General features: G+C 40.2%; 1 protein-coding gene across 5 annotated transcripts in view; it reads left to right on the top strand.

Annotated features, from left to right (window-relative positions):
* The window catches only part of OXR1 (oxidation resistance 1), a 290,219-nt gene that overhangs the window by 163,108 nt on the left and 108,363 nt on the right, over positions 1–18,748 (top strand). The window lies entirely within an intron of this gene.

Here is an 18,748-nt window from a genome sequence, read left to right as displayed (position 1 = left end):
CAGAGCTGCTGGATTAATCTCCAGGACAGTTTGCTATGAAGTTCCTTTTGGATCTTAATGAACTGGCTTGTTGTTATGCTCTTCCCCAAAAAAACCTATGGGATCTGAGTGTTATTGCTAAATCCTGATTTTTTGTCTTGGGACAGGATGAACAGTTGGATTTTATCATGGAATTATTGTACTGTTGAGCATTCCACAATTACAGAGTATTAGTATGCACATAGGAGTATGCTAAGACTTTACAAGCATAAAATATTTAACATTTATGAAAGAAGCCTCTTTATAAATCTAGATACTAATTGGCCAGATACGTTCATGAAAACTAAATAGTGGCAGCAGCCCACTATGTTTCCAATGAATCTCATTAATTAATATGCTGGAGAGATTCTTTTATTCTTTTAATTTGCAGAAGATAGTGACAGTCTCTTTCCTCTGCCAGAGGAAATGTGGCAAGCATGATTTGTTGTAAGAGCTGTTGACTAGCAGTTTCTCAGGCATCTTAGCCATACATTTGTTTAAGAACATGTGTGACCACTTGAGTATGTAATTAGGTGCTTTTGTGATCTACCTACAGTGTAATTATGTCTTTCCCTTTTCATTTGTTTGTAAAACAGTGTTGAGATTAGTTGTTCCATGGTTTGCCAAGTTTCTGATGTTCTTGCTCTGAATAAGTGAGAGAAAATAGGTCTGCCATAGAGTGATTTTTGAAAACCTGCAGCTTAAAATGTACTATGAAAATTAAATGCTGTTTTGAGAAATTTGCTTAAATTCATTCTGCAAATGAAATGGCAAATATTCTATCGAAGAACAAGAAACTCTCATTTTAATAGATCATCAGATGCCGATTGTTCACAAGTCAAGACTTCCCCGCATAGCTGCTAACATTAACGTCAGCTGAGTATTGAAGACTGCTGGGATTGGAGAGAAATCGTTGCCAGTGTGAATCCTGAGAAAATACTAAATGACACCAGCGCTGACTCTGAGCTAACAAAAAGTCGTCCAGTGGGGTGGCCCAGACTCAGCTCCAGTGGGAAACATGACTGCCTGTGGGACTGTAAACCACAGCTGAGTCGGATTTGACAGCTTTTAGTTAAGATAGAACAACTTGCCTGTGTTACCTGACACTGATCTAAACCTGTGGGGTTTTTTCATCAATATTAAATACATGCATTCCAAACCTGTCAGACAGAAGAGGATAATATAACAGTTATAAAAGAAAAACCTTATTTCTTATTAGCAAGGATTTCGTTGTTTGCTGGAAGACAAACCAAACCAAATAGTTTGGCCTGTTCACATACTGCATTTTTCTTTAAGGGTTATGGGCAGGTTTATAACTCATCACAAGTAAAACATATGAGAGTTAAGACAGAGAATTTGAGAAGGGCTCACCTCAAACCCTATAGCAGTCTCTTGCAAGATAGGAAGCATGTGTTTTGCTATGACAAGGTTGTTCTGAAGGATTGGTTTTTTAAATAATACATCCATTGAAATGGCATATTCTTAGGAATAGCATGTCCTTGTTACACTTGATGGTAACTAGCCTGCCAGAAACACTTTTTTTCCAGTAAGATCCATTAATAAGGGTGGATTGGGTTCAGCTCCGTGTCTCAGTACTCACTGAACAGGATTGCTGCATTTGATGGTCTTTTGGAAGCCCCATCTCTTTCACCATTTTGCTGCCGTAAACACCACCAAATTCAGTTTCTTATTTCATTTACCAGAGGACAGAAAAAGCATAACTTCCTTTTCTGTTGGATAGTTTACCAATTTCATCTTCAGGGCAATTAACATTTTTCTCTTCACTGGCAAGAACAACACACTGCAACTAAGTTCTTTTATAATGATTTGATTTTTTAATTTTTCTGGAGTGTGTATGCTAAATGACAGTTACGAACAACTTGAAAACAGGACATTTAATTTTATTTTTTAAACATGAATAGTGAAGCTGTCTTACATTAGGAGAGAACAGAAATTCTTTATTACAACTTGTATCTGTATTACTTAGAAAAGAATGGCTGAGAGATTATTTCATATGGTTGAAATCATATGCCTGAGGGATCTGTAATTCATCTGAATAAACCACGAGTTAATAAACTCTGCTTGGGTACAGAAAGAGAGATCTGATTGCAGAGGGTATCTTGGAAACAAGGAGTGGGCAGCTCTCGGGTATGAAGAACCTAGGGTCAGTAAAGCACCAACACAAGAAGAAAGCAACAAAAGGGTTAGAGTGCAAGCAAATGAGAAAGGAGCCCAGGGAGTGAGGAGGAAAGGTGCTATCAAAAAGCTTGCTTGAGAAGAGCTTGAATAATGATGCAGTATATCAGAAAAGCCCTGTCTCATGCCATAATCCAATGTTCTGGTAAAAAAAAAAATCAGGCAGTATATTTTGATTCTTGCTCTGCTGCTGACATTCCTGTCAATTGCATTTAAATTTTTCCTTTCTAGCTTTCTAGCTTTAAAGAACAGGGAGAGATTTTCTAGCAAATTTACTTTATTGGTAAAAACACAGAAATCTCATTTCAAATATACTGATAAGAAGTGCTTTCCTTCTGTGAGGGGGGGAAAGGTGGAAACATTTAGCATGTTTTAGGTACCCACCCACTTGTAGACTTGGTACTTGCCCCTTTTCTACTGTCAAGATGATTTACGTGTGAATAGGATGCAAAAATAGAGAGGAAAACCCCTAAATATAATTTAATTTTTAGATGATAGAGACTCCAGTGGGATTATGTTTTCTAACCAATACACACAGTATGTCTGAATGCAAAACTATGTGTATGGTACCTAACCTCATACACCGAAGAGGTATCTGTTGCTTAACAGAACAACTGATGTTTCAGTTTTACAGGTAGCTTATGAACATTTCAATTAGTATAATACCTCAGTGCTCTGAAAGATAGGAGATGCACATTGCGGTGTGTTTGTGTTTTGGGTGTTTTTAGCACAACGTATAAAGACTGTTCTATCTTTGCTAAAGGAAACAAATATTTCTACAAACAGGAAAGATAAGTCGTTAATATTTGCAATTAGTGTGATTTTCTCAGGTTATATTCCATGATCTTCATGTTCATCTGCTCATTGAAACAAGTTCCCTTAAAACCACCTGCAGTAATACTACCGCTTTCTCCTAGTATTTATCCCGTTGAAACCTCCCAGGTCTTCAGTTAGCTTACCAGTTTGTTGCTTAAGACAGAAATATCAGAAATATGCAATATATGTGCAAACTGCAATTATTTATACCAGCACCAGCCTTGAGATGTAGATGTGTGTCCTTGCCAAATGTCAAGCTGACAACATGCCTGTTTGGGGAGATCAGCTGTGTTTTTAAGTCCAAAGCACAAACCAGTGTCCAGGTCAGTTGGCTTTCTCCGTCCGGTCCCAAACCTTCCTGCAGGGCCCTGTGTAACCCCAGGGTAACACCACCACCATGTGCCTTCCCAGGAGCCAGGCACTGAGAAGAGAGATTTGGAAGGCTGTATAACAGTGCCACCAGGTGATAGCATAAAAGGCAGGGTTTGCTGCAGGAGTAATTCTGTTCAACAATTACTTGCAGATTGACTCTGTTGTAAAGCGTCATTTTCCCCCTTAGGCTAGTGTATGTATATGTTCAGAGAGAAATCTAACCTGTTTGCTGTAAGATCCATCACAAAGACAGTGTCTGTGTATGGGGGATTTATTGGTAGGGTTTTTGGGGGGGCAAAGAGTGGGTGTCTTTTGGGATTCTTTGCAATTTTTGTGGGATTCAGGGAGGCGTGTTCGGGTTATGGCAGAACAGTTCATCTCTCTGAGCTTGTTTGCTTCTGATACAGCACAGATGAGAGAAGAATGAGGACAATATTCTAACAAATACCAGTCTAATGTTATTTATGTGTGAAACCCCAAGGCATATGGGATAAATGTATTAATTGGTCTTGATGCCAGTTTGAGACTAGGTTATTTAGCGTCAAGTAATGTTATTTGAAAGCAAATTTAATTTATATATGACATCTGTGATGGTCCTGCTGGAGTGATTTATGTAGAAAAGTTGCTAGGAATGTGATCCCATCCTAGTTGGGAAATTCATATTAATGAAAGAAGATATTTGCAACTCTGAATAGTTTGTTAGCTAACTAGTGTTAGTTGTTTGCTAGTAGATGTATTAGCATAATGGAAAACCTGTTGTCATGCAGTCTACCATCACAGCAAGAGAAAATTAAACAAACAGGAGTCCCTTACAGCACAGTATATTCAGTAGGCACTGAAAATGGTAATACAGAATGAATACATTTTAGAAATAATTTCCCTTTTAGATATATTCACGTTTGTTAGTATAAACAGGGGCTTCAGTTAAAGTGTAATTGGATTTCATTGCTTGAAGCAACTTGCCCCAGTGCTTATCCCACTTGGGGAAATGCTGCAAGTTGCTGAATTAATGGATGGTGGAGGAACCAATGTGTTTTCAATTTAATACTTGCGTTCCCTCTACCAGAGCTTGTTGCTTCCTAGGGTCTAAGGATGTAAAGACACAGAGAACAAGTCTTCCCACTCTTGGAAGTTACATTTCTTCTTCAGGAAAGGAAGCGAAGACATTTCCCCCCCCAGCTTTAAATTCACAGCAAACAACTAATGGAGAATTACACTTTCTTTCTGTAAGCTTCTATAAACTCTATAGTTTGAGCTACATGTCTCAAAGTTTGTGAGAGTCCTTACCTGTCATTTTGTTATTTTCTGTGATTTTTCAGTGGATCCTTCTTCACTTGAAAAGGTAGGATTGTATGCAAGATAAAGACATGCTAAAACTTCTTCCTTCTCATAGTAAACACAACTTGATGAAAGCATACTTTGTAAACAGCTCTAATATTTGTTGGTGGGTAGAGGGTTTAAATCCTGTTGTATTTAAGTGATTTACTCGAAGCCATCTTCATGAGGATGGTTTTGGTCTGTTTAGGCTGTAATCCAAAGAACAATTGTAATCCAACTGCCTTCAATACTGCATGAACTGCATGAATAGCTCAAGCTATTCAATACAGATAATTTCTGTTTGTCTGGGTATGGCTTAAAATTTTGTTTTAGATTTTGTTTCACTGGTGCAAGCAGGATCAAGCAATTTGCCACCACCTTTCTTAGCAGAACCCTACTAAAAAGGCTGTTGAAATCAGTGAGATAATTTCATTTCTTTAAAAACCAAGGGTCTGTCTTCCAGTTCCTCAATACTTGTAAGTTTTGTATTGAAATATACACAAATTCCTGTTCAAGTGAGCTGAACTACTTCCATGAAATTCAAATTTGGTCATGGGTGAAAATGGGTTAGGATGAATGGGTAGTTTTGCTCTGTTGTATGAATGCTGATGCCCTTCATTTTCATAATGCTGACAGCACCATCAGGTAAATTAGTTTCTTTGCAAGGCACATTATTTGCTCTGCTGTTTTATAACATTCCTTCTTCCTGATTCCAGCTCATATTTCTGATTACAGTCTGTGAATAAGATACGTAAGGGTAAACTGTCCTAATCGGAGAAGTAAAATTTCCTGGTAAAAGACGGTACTGGCAGTGTGGTAGTTGTACCAACTGGAAATTCTAGCAGAAGCCACTGAAGTTGGGAAGAAACCTCAGCAGTTTCAGAGATTGCAGATATGATCTGATACAGGCTACAAGAGTCTCTTCATAATAAATTATGTATGACACCACTGAAGTTATTAGTGTTTCTTAATGGCTAGTGATTTAAGAGTTTTTCAAATGCAGCAGGTATTTATATGCTGGCATCGTTCAGGGGGAGGAGAGGGTCGTCCCTGCATTGCAGATCCTAATTAGCTGTTACCCAGTTAACTGCTTGAAAATATCAATGCCTACAAATCTGATAATCAAGTTAGATTAAATGCTCTCTGTTTAGCCATGTAGAATTTGTGAATGCAGATAATTTAAAAACAAGTAAGCTTCATAAGACTTGGGGGCAGATACAAAAATGTATGATTTTTTTAATGTTCTGTACAAATATAATCTACACTGCTATGTTCTGTTGTGATCCCTAGGTAAAGGTATAAATCTGCACAAGCTGTCAATGTTCATAAAGTTTGCTATGGGTTTGCTTCATCAAAGCTTTAAGCAGAATCTGGCCCATTGTTTCTGCAGAATGCTATTCAGTAGGCTGTATGGGGTAAGGGTTAAAATGGCTTCACCTGCATAAGGGTGTTGTGTTAGGAATTACTGTGATTCAGGCAGAAGTATGGAATTAGTGGGAGCAGCCCAACAGCTCCCTACCTTCCAGGCAGGGTGTGTGTGTGCACGGTGCACTGCTCGAGCAGAGAGGTGTGCAGGAGAGAGGGGATGCAACTTGCTTGTTTCTTCCACCACTTCTTGTGCCAATAGATTTGCACTGGCAGTGGAATAGTCTGTTAGCCCCACTGAGTTCACAGCTTCAGTCCAAGAACTGGAATTCCTCTTACAACTTGAATAACTTGATAACTTAATTGCAGTGTTTGATTCTGCTTTCTCCAGCTGTTTCACTGTGCTGCCCAAATGGTGTCCACATCTGCTTTTGGGCCCTCCAAATGACAGTGATTTTTAGTAAACATGTGCTTTTTAATAATTATTTACTTTGTATGTTGTGTGAATTTTTCCTTTTAAAAACCCTAACCTTGAACAACAGGAAAGAATTCAGCCAAAAGACTTTGCAGTATCTAAGCTAGCCTAGGAAGGAGCAGTTTGTGCTGTTCACAGAGGTAAAACATGGCCCTCTTGGAGACCGCTGAGCTCTCTTCAAATAAAAACATGCAGTGAGAGCCCCGTGTGTGAATTTCTAAAAACACTGTGAATCAGGATCTGCTCACTGAAGTAAAACTTCTGGAGGCACAAAATGGAGTGGAAATTGGGTTCTGGTTGCTGTGCAAAGTGATCATCAGCAGCAAAGGAAATAAACCTCTTCGCTCCAAGTCTTCCTCACATGTGGTTGCACAGTTGTTGCAGTTTCATAGCCATCCACCCAAAGCCATCTGTAGACATCTGTCCTGTGCCTATGTGTAATCAAATCAACGAGTTTTTAGCTTCTGCTGTAAAATTAATGTGGCAGCAAAAATACTTTTTCAAGATGTAAGTGTAGGTCTTCTGTTACAGCTCCTGCTCTAGATTGTCAGCGTGAAAGCACAACTTGTGAGACATGAGCTCTGTGTCTGCCATGTAAATAATTGCCGTGATTTTCATAGCATTGATTAATATGAATGTAACTCTTCCTGTTATCTAGAAAAGGAATGTAAATATGCAAAAGTGGTTCAATCCAAAAGTTAAACATAATTCTATAGGATCTGTTCTCAAACCTTGAAATGTTTTAAGAACATCTTTGTCTCTAAATATTTTGCTAATGAGCACATAACGAATTAACCACTTCCTTCATCATGGAAAGTTTCTCAAATATTGGAAACTTACTGAAATTTGGTAGTGAGGACACCCTAATGTTGTTAAAGCACATGATTTACTTCTTGAATTACAAATTTTGACTGATTCAAACTAATTATAAGATTACTTGATTAAGCAATGACAGTACCTTGAATGAGCACAGTGTCCTCCCAGTAGCCGTCTCATTTAGTCATTTGTGAGTAATACTAAGTGATCAAACTATTACTGTGACATCTGGGAGCCCCGCTGGTGAGCCTCTGGTGCTTGGTGCATTACAAACAGGACAAGAGACAGTCCCTGCTCCAGAGGGCTTGCAGTCTGAGAGACTGCTGGGGAGCACACCGCGATAAGCAGCCCAGAGGAAGGGGTGAGTGTGTCCATGCTGTGCTGGAGCAGGCCCCGTGGGGGCAACAGCTAGCCCAAGAGGCTGCTCTGAAGACATTTGCCCTGCCTGTAGATACCTGGGTTTGTTTATAAGGTGTTAAACTGAGCCAAGGGGATCCGATGGTAGACCTTAAGGTACAAATGGTGCCTGTGCAGAGCTGTGTCTTTTCTGCGTCTGCTTCACGAAAGCTACAAAGCTTTGCTGTAGCATGTGAATTTACTAAATCAGATCGCCACGAGCTTGCAGATCTGGGCACAGCGCTGCCTTACCTGCTGGGCCAGCAGTGACCTCAGCTTCTCTTACTGCTCTCAGCATCGCTCTAGGCAGTACAGCAAGAGACTTTAGCAGCAGCTTAGTGGGGATTTGGAAGGGTGCTTAAGAAAGGCCTTCCAAGGAGCAGTACTAGAAGAAGAACAAAAGTACGGGGGAATTAAAAGTAGTTCATTGAAGCTGGCCTAATTGGCATATCCGAGGCAGAAGCCAGTTTCTCCTAGTAAAAACATATGAGAGTCAGGAGGAAATAACTTTAAGGTATTATAGAGTATTCAGGACTAAGAGGAATGAGTTGCAACAAATTGTTACATGTTTTTAGGGTATAGTTTTTGCTCATTTTGATTTATTGCTGGTTTAAAATGTCAGTTAAATAAACAGAGCACATTTCGCCTATTTACCTGCTTAAAATATGGCCTTAGGGGGCATGGAGGGAGTTGCTATTGTATGTATCAGGAGTCAGGTGTCTCAGAACCTAATTTTCCTCTTTTTTTTTTTGTGGTGGTGGTGTGTTTGGTTTTTTGTTGCATTTTGTAGCAAGCTGAGTACGGTCTTTAGTTGACCTATGTGCCCTGAGATGAGAGCTTGAACCGATGTTTTTGGTGTCCTAAAGTTTTAGATGATTGTGATTTCTTAGAGCTTGTTATTTAACTAATGTTTTCCTACTTCTCAGAACTGTGTTTAAAAAACCCTGTTGTTAGTGTTTTATGTTTTATGCAACAGTATTATGTTTTATATGGGATGATCTTATTGGTGCAGCCAAGGGAACGTATAAGGAAAACTTCCATGTCTGTCCTCCATTGTGAAAAGACAAACAGCAATTCACCTTACAGTCTCATTTATTATAACCATGCATGTCCTCTAGCAAAACTCTTTGCTTTTGAAATATCAGACTGCAAGACCCAGATTGCAGTTTTACTTTTACAAAAAAGTAATAATTTTTTTTTGTTGTTGTAATGGTAACTTGGTGTTACAATATTTTGAATTTACAGAAGTCCTTATTATTTATTTTTCAGAGGTTAAATACTTTTCTACGATTCTGTAAAGAATTAACTAGCTTCCCGACTGAACATTGAATGCTACCAAAAGAGAAGAAGAAAGGAAAAAAAAAAAAAAAAAGATAGATACTTTAACTGCTAGGAAGAGTAATATTATACCTATTTGAGCTAATATGCTGCAATTATACTAGTAAGAGCTCATTGAATTAACAAGAGGATATCAACCGTTTTCACCCTAGAACCATCGCCCAGAACTAATTCAGGCTGGTGTCTGTGGGTGGGATCTGTCTCAGTGGGATCTGTGCCTCTGGAATGAACTGGTGATAATGGGAATAGTTTCTACTGGTCAAGTTGTCATAAAAGATTATACCAATTAACACTGATGAGCTGCTGTAGTAGCAGCCACAGCACAGAGACTTAAAGGTGGAGAGTCAAAAGCAAACATTAGCGTCTCACCCATGAAGTGGTCTCTCCAGAGCTGTGTTTAACCTGATTGGTAAGACGGTACTGAGAATGCACTCGGGTATTGTGGTAGTACGATCTGTCATGCTAATAAAACAGGGTCTCCAGTCTTCAGTGCTCCACTGCAATGTACCGTACCCATCATTGCTATTAACATTCAATTGCAAGTTGTGAATGACTACAAAACCCGTTGCATGTGGCAGAAGGAAGCATTTTACTAACTCATGGCAACAAAACCTACAGCTCAATGTGAAGATTGCCAGACTTGTGCTTATGCCTTGGAGGACTACCAGGCATAATTGAGGCTGGCCCAAACTTTGAAGGTATAGGCACCTTGAAAATAGACGCAAAATCAACAAAGTATGCCTTTTTGTTTCCTTCTTCTAAATACTCAGTTACTGTACAGTTAAAGAGAAAGCATCTATGCACTTATGACTGTATGGTACATTATATTAATTCTGTATATTAATTCAGAAGCGATGTATCATTTGTGAATGTAGGCAGGGATTCAGGGACAAACTACTTCCAGCTTCAGCTTGGTTACATGAGGGAGAAGGTTGCTGAGAACCTTCCTTTCTCTTCTGGCCTAGAACCTTCTTCCTACTGGGGTGAACCTGGAACAAGATCCATTCAGGCTGGTACAGAGCACGCTGCTGGCACCTGGGGAGCAGGGGGAGCAAGCTGTTTGCTCTGCCTCACAGCCCCTGCAGTAGTTTCTCCCAAAGACTGGGGTGTTTGAATGTTCCTTAGATTGTCTTCTCATCACCCACAATATTTTGGTGTAGCTTTCTTCTGCCCTCAGCACACACAGTGGTGCCTTCAGGGTTCGGTTATGTATTTAAATGGCTACGAGGTCTGCAGACACAGTAGACTGGAAATTTGTGTGATGATACAAAATGAGCAGAAGTGAGGTGATGAGGGATCTGTGATCTCTAAGCATGTAAAAAGAGCTGAATAGTGGAAAGATGATTTAAAATAAAAGAAGTCCGTGTCATGTTTGTTATACGTGTCTTTGCAGCAGCCACAAAGATTCTGACAGGCTGCAAAAGCATGCAGAACCCTGTCATTCTGCATGAAAATTTTAACGTTTAAAACTAACACACAAACATTCTAGGATTTTTTTGTGTGTGATTCTTTGCTGGATATTTTAGTCCTACTTTCTCTTTCAGTTTTGTGCTCCAAATGATATCTTTCTTATTAGCCTATGGAGTTCAGATAGGGCAGGCATTTGGGCTGTTGCAGCTGTGAACTGTGGTAACAACTTGTATGGTGACTGATTCTTCCCTGGAATAGAGTTTTTAAGGACACAATGTGTTCAGCAAGCTCCCTTCTTCACCTGTTATGTGGATGACTTTCTCAGACATAGGTCAGGCATAAATTCCGTTCTTTTGACATGGCACAGCCCCCAGATAGCATTAATGTCATATCTGCAAATACAAACAGGCCAATTTGCAATAAAAATCACTAGTGACATCTATCAACTAGATTGGATTAATCAGATCATTGGCACTGTAGTAGAGAATATAATTGTTCCTTGATGTGAATTCTGAGCCTCCAGTTACACAATCAAAATGGCACTTTCCCACAAAGATGTCTTGAGATGGTATTCGCACGCCTACATCCCTAGCACTGCCTGGTTTCACTTATTTCTTGTCAGGGCTGTATGAATTGTGTGTTAAGCATAGATTTGGCACTTCCAGTATGTTTTGGGGAGAGTTTATAAACACAGTGTTGTGCCTAAAATACCGTGTTGTGACAGAGCTTTTCTTTTGCTAAGTAAGTTTGTTTTACCATTTTAATCATTCAGTTTTATAGGAAATGTTAGTGGTATAATAATTCTGAGGAAACAATCATGTTACAGTGTATTGTAAATAAATCTATGCCTTAGGCTTTTAGAAACATAGTAACTTGTCATTGTCTTTTTTTCTTTTAAAACTTGTATACAATGGTAGTATATTGTAATATAACATTAATTATTGGTGATATTTATATGGTTTGAGAATCTCACAGTTTCGCGATGTAGAACTAGAAGTATTTTTAATTGTTATTTTTGACAGAGGAAAATACATTAGAGAAAATCAGGAAGAAATATGAGTTCATTTGATTTCTTTCAGTAGTTTTTTTGTTGTGTTGTTGTGTGGTTGGGTTTTTTTTGTTGTTGTTCATTGCTGTATCTTCTCTTGCATTCATAGACTGGGATGATTTCGAGCTTTCAGAGGACTGGTTCGTATTTTACTATTCCACGCTAGAGTATGTCTTAAGATTTTCTTTATGAAATAATGATGGCAAAACCAGCAGGCCCTGAAAGAAAAAGGAGGAAAAAAATTTAACTTGACCCCACAAAAAAATCCAAGCAGCCTGTTCTGTCTGTCTGGCGAAGTGGCTGCTTGAGGACTTGCCTGCAGCAGCCTGCTTTTATCTCCTGCGGTAATGGGAGGGGGAAGAGAGAGAGCTGTGGCATGTGGATAAGGAAAGGCCTGGATGGGGTGGGATGGGATGGGAAGTATGCAAAGGCTTGAGAGCAGCACTGGATGGAGCTGCTTAAGGATGCAGCAGGTTCTGCCTGCTATCCATGCCAAGGACAGCTTGGCTCTCACAGAGCAGTTCGGCATCTCTTCACTTTTCAGTGCCCCCGCTTCTGGAAGACTTCATTAGCTTGAGCAGAGACGCACTCAGCTGGCTCAGACCCAGCTGAGAGAAGGCTGATGAAGCCATGCACGCTGAGAAAATTGGTGCAAAATAGTGATTCTGCTAGGCCTGGCAGAGCTAAGAAAATCTCATTGGATTTAGCTAAGTATGCAGAGCCATTTGAGCCACATGTGACATATGTCCATGCTAGTTGCCTAGTGTGCCTGTGAGCTGCCTTGGTTTTGCATGATGCTCGCCCTGGGTAACACGAAGTGGTCAAGTTGTCCACGGATCCTGGAAGCAACAGAAGTAGCATTGCCCTTGAGTTAATAAGCTGTGCTAGGTCTTCTGTGAATTATTTTTTTTAGGCAATTTCAGATACAGTGGAAACTAATGGATATGCTAGACTTCTATTCTCCCTGGATAACGGGAGAACAAATTAAACATTTTTTTCAAATAAGATAGTTGGGGATATTGAAAGTATCCCCTGACTTAGGTTTTATCATGTGCATGATTGCCTTGGGCAGTAGCTTCTATTGTCTCGCTGTCTTAGCCTGTTGTAGTATTCAGCTGCTTCTTTCATGTAGCTTGAATGAAGCTGTTAGCATACCATTAAGTTTAAGAACTGTCTTTGCCTAGAGACAAGATCTCATATTGTCTAGAGATTAAAGCCTTGATTGATGGCAGCCATTAACACCATCTCAAGTTAAAATATCTTCATGTCCACATAGCCTATCCAGACCAACAGGTACAATATCTTTTCCCTTAACCAATGTGATCCTCTCTATTCACCCACCCCTGGCCTGGGAAGACAGCTGAACTGTCATAAGTATTACTGAGTTTGTGGCAGGTTTACATCAGGACTCTCGGCTGGGGCTTCCCCAACGATGCAAGTGTCACTCATTTGGGCTCTGTCCTTTCATTGGGACCAGTGAGGACTCTGAAGTCAACCAGTGGGGCCGAGCTGCGGAGGGATGGGTGTCTGTGGGTACTGCATGGCACTGATTTGAGAGATTCTGCATTGCTTCTTTGCACCATATTAAGAAAAAATAAAAGGCTTCCCATTTATATAGTTAAAATTCATAGATTAAGAATTATTGTAGTACCATTGTCTGGATGTCTCATGTGCCAGGACTAGGTGAACGCAACACCAGTATTGTGACGTTATCACAAAAAGTTTGTTTACAATTGAATACGATTCCTTAATAAGTAAATTTGCTTTTACTTTTTTGAAATTGGAAGAGTTGTGTTTTCTTTTCTAATCTTGTTTTCTGTATGATTACAAAAGGTTATTTACAAAAATACTTTCATTTCTGCAGCGTAGATATAAGCTCATCTTAGCCTTCCTGAGCTGAGGGGTATGGCTTGTAACATTAGTAGGAGTGCTTGGGGTGCAGTGAGGGATATGGAAAACAATCCCCAAGCTTTGGGATAGATAAAAACAGAAGTAAAGATCAGAGGAGCAAAGAAAAAATAGTGAGGGGATGAATAGGAAACTGGGTAGATCTCATACTCCAAGGGCAAGGATGCCTGCGATAAACTGAATCTGCATAACTTACTGTTAAAGCGGGTTTACATATATTCCTTATGGGTTTGGGTATGCTTAATCAATTAAGAACATAACTTGTTTTTCGTAAATACACAAGATCATGTCTTAAATGTCCAATCTGTAAGGTCAAAGTCTTAAAGCCAGTTTCTTTATTAAACAGGCAATTGTGCCAGGGTTTATGTGAATCCATGGGACCAGATAGGATGCATCTGAAGGTGCTGAGGGAGCTGGCCCACTGTAAGACCTCTCTCTGTCATCTTGGAAAGGTGATGCAGTCAGGGAGCTTTGTGAGGACCGGAGATAGAAAAATGTCACACCTGTCTTCAGGAAGGAGGATCTAGGCTAGCCAGATTCACCTCAGTCCCTGGGACTGAGCAAATAGAAGCCACATCCAGGCCCACAAATACTAAGGTAATGACTAGGACCACCTAGCATGGATTTACCAAGGGCAAGCATTGTCAGAGCAAGTTCTGACACAGAGGAATGGATCGTCTGATGAGATAGATGACTGGCCCACTGGATGAAGGGAAAGCAGTGGATATTTTGGAGTAACCTCCAGAGGCTACTTCTTACCTAAATTATTCTGTAGGTTTCACCTGAATTATTCTGTGGTTTTCAGCTTATGGTCCATGAACTCTGATGGACATGCAATGCTCCTGGAACACTCACACAGCAATGAAGGCTTAGGTCTTAAACTGTATACCGGAGACTTGTTCTTCACAAAGATGCTGGCCCTGGACCACCAGTGAAAAAACCCTTATTGTTGTATTTTGTCTTCAATTAAAAAGAAACACATTTTGCTGAAAACTGACTATTTTTAACTCACTCTAACTGTTACATTCCCATCCTGCTGCTGTGGTTAGAGAATACCTTGTGAAAAAGCTGTTTGGGTCACCCTGCATATCACTGGTGAAGAATTAAAATAGTCTTGAGTCTGCTGAATAATCACAGTAGGGATGCAGGATGCTGTGGCTTGTGGACTGAGGATCCCAACACCTCCTGTCTTTAACGGTGACTGTGCTCACGGGAGACATATCCATAGCACCTTGAAGTCCTGCTGGCCACATAACTGGGACAACACGAAGCCTGGTCCCTGCAGGAAAGCATGGCCAAAAGGCTGGGTACTTTGTCCATGCTGTTCTGACTAGAGTGCTCTCAACACCTAGGTGCATCAGTGACTCCAGTGCCAGCACTACCCCCATCGGTGACAGGGAGAAACGGAAGAGGTTTTTGAGAGCTGGTAATGAAAAGAGACCCACCGCTGAGGCTGGCAGCAGTCACAGTTTGGGGGAGAGCAGTGTCATGCGCAGCCGCTATCTAGAAGTGCCAGACTGTATTTTGGGTTTCTATTTGTGTTTCTGAATCTGGTAATTCACCTTGTGGTTTTAAGTGAGGATTGCAGCTGGAAAACAATGCAACGTAGAGAAGCTTAAACTATATAATGTGAGTAAATAAAAATGAATACATGAAATGGACTAGTACAAAGCCATAATACTGAATCCTGAAGTTTGGGTGGTTGGGTTTTTTTCTATAGGAAAAAATGCTTCTGACTTTTCCTTAGGTAAATGAATAGCCTGGATTTTGAAGTTGGATTTTTACTTTAACACTGTGTTTTGTCATTTTGTCTAATAGTCCTGTTTTCAAATACAAAGCCATCTGAAATCTCTTTCTGTAGACTTTTGTGCTGTAAAATATGCTAGAAATGTATGTGGCTGTATTGGTTTCTGGGGACAAGTTTGTGATTATTCAGGTGAGAGATGCAAGCACTATACATTAGCAGAGCCCTCAGAGCAGATTTAAGAGGGATTTAAGGTGCACAGGCTCTGTGTTAGGCCTCTGCAAAGGAGTCAACTTATGCTCTCTTCAAAGTTTCAGGCTGAAATCCTGAACCTCATAAAATGGATAAAAAAATTCCGTTGATTTCAGGAAATTAGGATTTCAACTTCAGAGTTTCATCTTGTGCCTATCAAAGTGAATGAGTAACGCCACTGATTAGCGTGAGATCAAGAATGAGTCACTAGCCCTCTGTAGTCACTAACGATAAAATATAGATGATATTCTTTTAGGACCTTTTAGGATCTTTTTCACATGAACTTCAAAGAAATGATGATAAATGTCTACATAAATAACCTTGGTAACATCAGAAAAGAACAGTTTTGTGCCCTCAGGAAAGTCTATGGCAGATAACGACAGATTTATTACTAAGCAGAATGTATATTGGGGGGCGGGAGGGGCTGTTTGTTGGTTTGTTTTTTTTTTTTCCTTTTTTTAATGAGGCATCAGCTGTTTACTAAAGACTAATTAGAAGAAATTTGTTAGCATTTGTGGATTCATTGCTTTCATGATTCAGGAGATAAGAGAAAGAACAAAGCAGGCTTTTTACTCTCTTTAATGAAGTGCTTCTTAATAAACTACTAGTTAAAATCTTCTGCACTCATATTTGATGACAGTTAATATGGGACAGAGAGCGCTTCTTACTGAATTGGTTTCTGTCAGGAGTCCATCTTGTGAACAGGTTGGCCAAAAGGGTATGTGTAGATCCAGAGTGTACTTTTGCACATCAACGCACACGGATGTGCCAGGTCAGAGCAGATGAAGGGTCAGTGTCTGGCACCCAGGAGGCTCCCAGCACCAAGTCCTGGGTGCTTCCAGCCTCAGGATGTTCCCAGTGCTGCTGTGGTCTTCGGGTGTCTGAAATTCCCTGCTCCAAAAGCTGAGACTCTGCTGGCCTGAAACTTTTTGCTGAGGTGCAGAGAGATATTTATACAATCATACCAGCGCTTGGAGCTGACTCATATTTGCACTGGTGCCGGAATAATATATTTCTGCAAGGGAAAATGAACATACAATTTCCAAAAAAAGGGAGCCGGACTGGATCTTGTTTAGGTGTCCAATTAGTGTGTCTGGGTTTGCTTACAGCTGATGTGATGTATGCTTATGTGGTCAAAGAGAAATAATATATTTAATATGGAAAAAAAGGTCTCTTGCCTTGATTTCATGAGATGAACCATTACATGTTGAAGATCTTATTTTTCGATTATTCATGATTTGCATCGAGGAGTAAGTCTTGTTTTGTCAGAGAGCCTTGGTTCAATTAAGCAGGTGAGCTTTCAAGATGTTCATTATACTCAAATGCTGGTCACCCTGAAATTTTAATACAACAGGCAGAGAGTATGTACCTGTGACAACCCATGTACCTGAATGCACATAAAGTTTTCCAGCGCATCAGGCTTTCCAGCACAGGGAGGACACAGGGATTTTCCCCCTGTGGTTTGGATGAAAGATGAGAGGAGTCTTGCCCTTCGCTTTGTACTTTGAAAGAGCAAAACCGTGTACCCCCTGTCACATGGTCAATACCTGGCAGGTGACTGAAACACGTGGAGGCTGATGGCAAGGGAGGACGAGCACCCAGTGTCAGGCTGCCCTTGCTGCCTGCTGGCTGGCAGCGCCTCAGCTGAAAAGCACTGCTGTGGGTTATTTTCCATCAATCAGGCCTTTGATATAAAAAGGTAGAAGCCAGGGGAAGTTATTTCTTTTTAATTATGAACCTGTGTTTTCCTGATGGGTTAGTACTATTAGAGAGCTTATTTAATGCAGCTTTCAGTATTTTCATTGGTTGCAGCAACAAAATAAGCTTACTTTTTTTCTTCCTGCATAATGCAAGACAGTTTTAGACTTTGATTTTCAGATTAGATAAAACTGTTTTACACTGAGTTGGAAGTTTTATTAATACTGAATAGTCCTCACTGTGCAAACTCAATCTTTCCTTATCCTGCTCAACTCCAGCCTTTAACTCATCAAATGAACACAAATAATTTCAGCGTTGTACAAAACAGAGTGAATTGGGTAACTGCGGTGTAGTGGTGCACTGAGTGAGCTTACAAAGGGCATTTCTGCCTTGCTGCTATGCTTGTATTTCTGTTTTATGAAGACAGGAGGTGGACAGTGTCTGCTTTATATTGCAAAAATGGGAAATCAAGCCTAATATGAACAACCAAACTACAAATCTAGACAGTCTTCAAAATAATCGCAATTAAAGAAAAAGTGCTGCCTACAACTATACAAACTTTACAACTGAAGATTGATATAAGAAATCCTGGGACGCCACAAGCCTGCCTTATAAATCCTCAGAATAATTTCTTGTCGCAGTTCAGCAAAATGAGTAAAATGTTTTTTTGTAATACATCCTTTTTTGAAGTATAGATACCTAATACTTATGTAAACCAGGGTCTTCCACAATGGAGACCTTCTCAGACTTCTTACCTTTCATCATGCTCCCATACCACTGCCTCCCTGTCCCTTCCACCCCCCACCCCCCCCCCGCCCGAGGTGTCACCCAGGGCATCTTCCTCAAGCAAGATCCTGCTCTTCTCTCTTCTCACCATTGCCTTTTGGCCCTTCTTTGCCAGTGCCCTCAGGCAGGCTTGGTGCCCAGTGGCACATTTCCTCTCAGATATGTTGTGGTTGCCAACCCAAAGGTGGGAGAGGAGTCCCCCCTGAATTTTTTTTTGTGCCTGCACTGTACTGGTTGCAGTCTCATGTCTTGTTCTTGTTCCTCCTCAGAACAAATGAGCAGGTGAGTCTGCTGCAGCTTTCCTCTCTGCCTGCCAGGTGACTTTCTCTGTTAGAGGTACCCCAGAAGATTGAATGTTGCTCTTGAATGTGGCCTAAGTTATCAGATATATACTGCTTATAAGACATTACTGAGAGTGTCATAAGCGTTGTCTTTATTACAGATTTAACTTTAGGGAAGTGAAGTGGGAGTGGTAGGAAGAAGTTCGGTGTCCGTCAGCTGAGTGTAGACAAGATACTCTGGTTGCTATATTTTACAGAGAAAGTTCCTTCTGCAGAGAGATCCTTAGGAAAATAGGAAAGAATATCCAGGGTTATTCAACTTCAAACCCCACCGCTTCTGTGGGTATACTGATTTTGGTTACTGCTTCTAAAAAACATGGGTGAATGAGTTTGGGATTCACCTTCAGTGACATAGGTGGATGCATGTTACTTCTGTAACATTTCAGTGGAGTTTAATTAAATGAAATTTGGGCAAGTCTAGGTTAGTGTGTAGTGCTGATTTTGTCTTCCTT

Source organism: Falco cherrug, chromosome 3 (assembly GCF_023634085.1).
Source record: "Falco cherrug isolate bFalChe1 chromosome 3, bFalChe1.pri, whole genome shotgun sequence".
Classification (NCBI taxonomy): Eukaryota; Metazoa; Chordata; class Aves; order Falconiformes; family Falconidae; genus Falco; species Falco cherrug.
This window is presented reverse-complemented; position numbering and strand designations above follow the sequence as displayed.